Source organism: Phascolarctos cinereus, unplaced genomic scaffold (genome assembly GCF_003287225.1).
Source record: "Phascolarctos cinereus isolate Bilbo 61053 unplaced genomic scaffold, phaCin_HiC Scaffold_2;HRSCAF=192, whole genome shotgun sequence".
In the NCBI taxonomy this organism is placed as follows: Eukaryota; Metazoa; Chordata; class Mammalia; order Diprotodontia; family Phascolarctidae; genus Phascolarctos; species Phascolarctos cinereus.
In genome coordinates, this window is record NW_027555625.1 from 242,341,192 (window position 1) to 242,348,856 (window position 7,665).

The window sequence follows — 7,665 nt, forward strand, 5'->3', positions numbered from 1 at the left end:
CAGTTGCCTCACCAAAAAAAAATGTGTGTATATGTGTGTGTAGAAAGCTTTGAAGTAATATGGTGACTTGTTTCAGAGTAACATTGAATGCTAAGACTTTTTTTCAGTTCAATTAATAATTGTTATTTGAGGCCCAGGAAGAAATGGAATATAGAAATCACTGGTAGGCTGAATCTCCTAACTCGGCTTGAAAATTCAGGGAAGTTATTCAACTGGTCTTTGACTAGATTTCCTTAGAATACTAAAGGAAATTCTAAAGAGTCAGATAACTGGAGATGGTGTAATTATCTGGATAATGTAAGCCAAAGAAAATAGTTTGCCCATTTCGCTAAATTGGCTTTCTAAGCTGCCCTGAACTCCTTGGATAATGTAGTGGGATAGTATAACAACACTTCAGCTACATAATTGGGCCAAAGTGAACTATTTCAATAAAGCCTTGTTTAAAGCAATGTGGGTTTCAATTGGGCTAATTTAAAATGTCACTTCACATAGCACTTTCTTTTTCACTGGGTATTTCACATTTGGTTTTTAGCCATTTGTCTAAATACTACTACAAGTTAATTACTGTTCATTTATCTGCCATTCTTTGTCTCAAGATGCAAAATTTAAGAAATAAAGGCTTTGTTTAACTATATGTCCTTTGCCCCCAAAATATGTTACTTCAGAATAAACCTCATTTTTTTCTGGCATACCATTTTAATTGTTGAAATTCACTAAAAATTAAGTCCCTCTTCTTCACTTCCATATGGGCCTCCCCCTCCCCCCAAACAAAGATTATTGTACAAGGTATATAACCTGGAAAAAACCTTCAAGACGTTTTTCTTACTGCAAGCAAGTTTGTAAAGCCATTGTTCAGGCCTGCTACTTCTTATGGTTTTTTTTAAGATGAGATTATTAGATGAAACTGATAGAGCAAAAATGACAGTGACTGTCATTCCCACTTATATTTTTCATGTAGTTATGGTGTATAACTGCTACTGACATCTTTGCAGACATCAAAAAATGGTCCTCTTGTGAATGTGTGTATGTGTTAATGTGTCTAAAAGGCTTATATGTATGTATATACATAACATCCTCCTTGAATTGATAATGTTATGGATTTAAGACTGTGAATAATAAAAATTTGTTCTATGTAACCAATTTTACTTTTGTCTAATGTAGCATTCATCACTTTGAGATCTATAAATTTTGATATATTTTGTTTTTACCCTTGTATTTTTCACAGTACTTAGTATAGCACTTTATACTTTGGTGCTTAATAAATATTTTTTTTAATACTGAGGCATAAATCAGTGGAAAATAAAGGTTAAAATCATGGTTTTATGGAGCTATGTACAGTGGAGGTCTCTAATCAGTCACTGAGAATCTTGAAGTCAGCCTTTCCTGATCAGTCTCAAATTCACCACTGTCCTACTTTTCCCCTCTACTTCTAGTCCCCAGAATTTTGTCTGGTTTCTCATCATGTAGGGAAATACAGCTATATCTGCATCTTACCAATCTTGCCCCCCCACACCAACTCCTTTTTGTAGTTCAAGGCCTTTAATGATGTGCATGCTCTTATGGTAGCAGGAAGAGATGTATAATCTTAGGCCTTTAGGAAAAGGGAGATGGTGCCTCATTTTTTTTTTAATTGGAGATCCCTGGTGTACAATGTATGTCTTTAATTGCCTGCATATTGTCTTTAACGAGATGTTCTAAAATACATACATGTGTATATAAATATATAACAAAAACAAAATATAGGTTGTTATAATTTATTCTGTGGATTAAGTTATAGTTTATTCTGTGTTCATACCCTGTAAAAAGAGATGCTTTAAGATGTCTTATATGGTTCTTTGAAAGTGTTAGTGTATTGCTGAAAGTATAGAGTATTAACTAAAACTATGATAGTATTGCTAAAAACTTTAAATTTTCTGTTATCACACTAAAGTTAGTTCAGTTGGTTTTTGTAAATCATTTAGTAGAGACATAATGGTTGACAGTTGCATAGCATTTTACAGGCACACCCTTCATGGGATTAGCCCCATGAAGGTCTTCACAATAATATTATTAATGTTTATGTTTCAGTACTTCAGGTATCCATGATTTCATTGAGCCAGTTACTCCATCCACCTGTACAGCTCACAGTCTCTCCATGCCTTGGTTTTGTGAATAGCACTCTAAGTTAACCTAAATGGTTCATGGTTTACTGGTCCCATACAAGTTAAGCCCTTCTAGCTTGGTAGGCCCTCCACTGACAGAGCTTTTCAGAATTCAATATCACCTCCACACCAAAAGGAGGCATTAGAGAAGAACCATTAATAAATTTTATCAAAATCTTGCCATTTACATTAAGTTGTAAAGTTCACTATAATATCATCTGACCTATCTTCCATTTATACATTGTTATGGAACTGTCCCCTGTATTGCTGTTTTGCCTAATGTATTTTCTGGTGTTTTTTTTTTACCTTTGTGTTTAATTAACAGCTTTAAGCAGAGCACATTTATTAACATTTATGATCCTCACAGCCATCCTGTAAGGTAAGTAACACAAGTAACGTTATCCCAAAGCAGTTGTGGCATGGTGGATTAAGTTCTGGACTTGGAGTTGTGAAGACCTGGGTTCTAATTGTTCTTCAGACACTTAATAGTTATGTGACTCTGGTTGAATACATTTCTGGGCCTTAGTTTCTTCATCTGTAAAGTGACAGAATTGAACTCAATGATTTTTAAGAGTCCTTCCATCTCTGAATCTATGATTCTATGATTCTCATTTTGCCAGAGAGCTAAGTGACTTACCCAAGGCACCACAGCTAGTAAGATGCCAATCTGAGATGTGAATACTGGTCTTCCAATATGGTACCTGCTAAACCACCTTCCTTTCAATGCCAAATGAAGTCCAGTATTGGACTCAGGTCAGAACCTGGCATTTTCGCTAGTATTGCAGTATAGATGGTTTTGGAGTATAGATGTCGAATTTGACCTATATATATATATATATATATATATATATATATATATATATATATATATATATATATATATATATATATATATACACACACACACACACACACAGCTTTCCAGATTCCTTGATCACAAAGAGGGAAGTATTTTCTCATTCTGCTGAAACGGCGTAGGAGTGGGCCAGGGGCCAGTGTAAAGGATAGATTTAGAATCAGATGACCTAGTTTTGAATCTTAGCACTAACTGCTACTGTGTGGCCTTAGTCCAGGCTCTTTTCTGGGCCTCAGTTTCTCATCTGTAAAGTGAAGGAGGTAAGACCTCATGAAAGGTCCTTTCTAGCTTGAAATCCTATGATAGTATACTAAAAAATCCCCAAATTGTACATACCCTTTGTCTCAGCAGTACCACTATGAGACCTATATACCAGGATGGTCAAACATGGAGAAAGGCCCCATATGTTGTACACACGTTTCATACACATGTAGCAGCGCTTTTTTGTAGTCAAAGTCCTGGAAGGAAAAAACATGTACAATAATTGGAGAGTGGTCAAGCATGTAGTGGTTTGTGAAAGCAATGGAATATTGCACCATAAGAAATTTTTTAAAAAAATTTCTATTTCGAGAACCTTGGGAAGACCTGTGTGAACTTCTGTGGAGAGAAACAAGCAGAAGCAGGAGAATAATTTAAATGACCATGGTAATGTTAAAAAATCACATTGAATAGCTGAAGAATTCTGATCAGGCTGGTGACTGGTTGTGACCTAAGAGAACTTGATAGTGAAGTCTTTGGCACCTCAGCAGAGAGGTAGGAATTGTAGATCTAGAACAAGAAAGTACGTTGTAGGGCATCTAGTCCATACCCATCTTAGAAGTGAGAAAGCTGCAACCAAAGGTAGCTAAGTAATTTGGCCAAAATCACATAGCTTGTGTCAGGGGCAGGATTTGAATTCAGGTTCCCTCACTTGTGTCAGTGTTTTTTCTACTGACAGTGAGCTATAGGTACATAGATTTTTCAGACATAGCCAGTATTGATTTGTTTTGCTTAATTGTACTTGTTTGTTACAAAAGAGGATTCTGTGAGGATATAAGAAATCACTGGCAAGTGATAATGATGTAAAAAATATCAATAAAATATTAAAAAGGAATCCTAATGTCATGGTTATGTTTATTTCATGGAACTAGTCATTTGGTACAAGTTATTTTGCTTGTGGGCAGAGATAATGCAGAAAATTTCCACATCAGGAATTGCCCACACTGATGAAATGAGAGGAGTCTCCCCTCCCTTTAAGGTTACCTAACAGTGTTAGATATTGGAGATTCAAAGACAAAAAGGAAAACTGTCCCTGGCCCCAAGGCGCATCCGTTCTACTGGAAGATGTGTTTACAGGTAAGTAAATTCAAGTTAATTGGAGGACAAAGAGAACATAGATCAGGAACTGCTTCCCATAGGAAGAGGCCCCCAAGCTGAACATTCTGTAAGGCTGAGGTAAGGGGGTAGTACATTCCACACGAGGTAGATAGACTGCCTGTGGGAAAGCACAGAGATGAAGGGTTGGGATGCCGAGGTCTGGAAAGTTAGCCACTTTTGCTTGAACATGAGCCCACGAAGGAAAGTAATGTGAAATAAATCTGGAAAGATAGGTTGGAGCCAGATTGTGGTGGGCTTTAAATGCCAGGCTGAAGACTTTCTATTCTGGCTTAAAGGCAATTGGGAGCATGTTGAAGAGGTTGCAGGAAAACATTTGTGGACTATTCCTGCAGGATTCTAGGCTGGACTAGAGTCAGGAAGACCTGAGTTAAAATCCAGCCTCAGACATTTACTTGCTGTGTAACCTTGAGCAAGTAACAATCCCTATCTGCCTCAGTTTCCTCAAATGTAAAATGGATATAAAAGTACCTACATTTCAGGGGTGTTGTAAGGAAAAAAGATTTTATTTGTAAAGTGCTTTGCAAACATTAAAGTGCTGTATAAATGATGATGATGGTGATAATGATGATGATTATAGCTGTAAATTGGTCCAGCCATTCTAGAACACAATTTGGAATTATGCCCCCAAAGTCACTAAACCATATACATTCTCTTTGATCCATTAATATCACTACTAGGCCTATATTCAAGGAGATCAAGGAAAGAGGAAAATAACATATATGTACAAAAGTATTTATAGTAAATCTCTTTGTAATGGCTAAGAACTGAAAATTAAGGGGTTGCCCATTAATTAGGGAGTGGCTGGACAAATTGTGGTATATGTTTAGCAGAGCACTAGTGTTATAAGAAATGACAAAAGAAATGATTTCAAAGAAACCTATGAACTGACCCAGACTGAAATGAGCAGGAGAATTTATGCAATAACAACATTATAATAAGGTATGCAACTTCGAAAGACTTAAGAATGCTGATCAATGCAATGTCTGTTTGCAATTCCAGAAAACTAGTAATGAAGTATGGTATCCCACCTGACACAGAGGTGATAAACCAAGATGCAAAATGAAACAGACATTTTTGCCATGGCCGATGAGATTACATATGTTTGTTGTAAAGGTTGTATTGTATCTGTTTTTGTTTCTAAATAGAGGGAGATGAGAAAAACAATAAATCTTGTTAATTTTTTAAACAAATACCTAAGTAATCTTGCTAGCATGAAAACTAAAATAGGAACATAGTTCTTTAGATGAAATAATTCACATTTTTATAGTGCTTTGTGTTTAGAAAGCTCTTTACAACAATACTCTGAGGTAACACTGGTATTTCTATTTTATAGATGAATAAATTGAGTCTCTAAAAGACTAAGTGATGTACCCAAGCTAGTAAATGGTTGAATCATAAGTGAAACTCAAGTCATCTGACTCCATGGTAGGTACTCTTTTTTCCTACATCTTGGAATCTAAAGCACAGATAGGATCATGTCACTCCCCTACTAAATAAACTCCAAGAGTTGCCTATTGGTTTTAGAATCAGATATAAATTGTTTTGCTTTTAGAGCCCTTAAAAATCTGACTGCAATCCATTTTTCCCACCTTGTAGTTCCCTGTTCTCCCATAATGTAGCAGGGTGGGGAACCTTTGGCCTCAAGGCCACATGTGGCCTTCTAGGTCCTTGAGTGCAGCGTTTTGACTGAGTCCAAGTTTTACAGAACAAATCCTTTTGTTAAGGGGATTTGTTCTATGAAGTTTGGATTCAGTCAAAGAGCTGCACTTGAGGACCAAGATGTGGCCACCCCTGAAGCCAAGCTGGCCTTCTTTTTGTTCCTCACACATGGTACTTGATATTCCACCTACATGATTTTGCACTAGCTCAGCCCCATGCCTAGAATTCACTCCCTCCTCTTTTCTGACTCTAGTCCTTCCTTCCTTCAAGACTCAGCTCAAGTACTACCTTCTTCATGAAACCTTTCATGATTCCCTGCCGCTGCTAGTGTCCTGTGCTCCCCCCACCCTCAATACCATGTATTTATTCTGTATGTAGCAAATGTTGTCTTCCTTGATAGGATGTAAACTTCCTGAGGACAACAAAGATTGTTCTATTTTTGTCATTGCCGTCTCAAGCCCTCACTTAGTAGAAGCTGAACAAATGCTTTTTGTTTGATGGATTATTGGACATTAAGAGGTAAAAATTATGTAACCTAGATGAAATTACAGAATATAAATAAAGTTAGCTCTTTTACAAAATCACAGTAAATATTTACTAAAAGCCAACTATGTATGAGGTACTGAGAGGGATCAATCAAAGGAGATAATCTGAGAACAGACTACAAGCTAAATAGTAAGGGTGGCTGGTCACCTAGGCTTCTCAAATGAGTTGATCAGATGTATGAAACAGGTATGAACAAGGCTTAGCCATCCTATCTGAATCAATGACCACCTCTCTTCAGTCCCTGAAGGATATTAAGAGCATTCAGGAAATCCTCAAAGGCCATTGGATGAAATGGAATAATTGAGGTAAGTTGGTTTGGTTGAGGTCATGCCCTGAAAGTCTTCTATAGTAGGCCAAGGATTCAAGCACCTAACAACATAGAGGAGAGAACAATACAGTTAAAACCTTGTGAGGAAAATATTTAGGAGTCAAAAAAGTTTCCTTCTCATCCTTTCTCTCTCCTTCCTTGCCCCCAGTCAGAGGAAGACCTTGTGAACTTCAGAAGATCAGAGGATTTGGACTTCTCATGGTGTTCTAGCAGAACTCTGCAGAACAGCAGTGAACAGTAGCAGTATCTCTATTTCCATTAGGAACTGAGGACAAACTAAACATGGAGGAAAGGTAGTTGCAACAAAGAGGAAAGGAAACGAGCACTTATTTTTTAAGTGCTTATTATGTACCAGGCACTGTGCTAATCATTTTACAAATATCTCATTTGATCCTTACAACAACCCTAAGAGGTAGATGTTATTATCTCTTTTTACTGTGGAGGAAATGGAGGCATACAATTGCCCAGGTGTGCACAGTTAGTATTTGAGGATTGATCTTAAGTTGGGTGTTCCTAACTCCAGGTCAAGCACTCTATCGTCTGTGCAACCTAGCTGAGTCCACAAGGAGTCAAGTAAAAAGCTGCCCTATATCTGAAGGGAATGTCTTGAGGACTCCAGTAAAAGGACTTCCTGAAGCTGAGAGTTATCCCTTGCCCACTTCTTTTGGACTCTTTACTTGTGAGAGAGTGTGCCCTTGGTCTAGGGGGATGTTTTGTACCAAATGTTCTTAATATACCACTTTAGTAAACACCGGTTT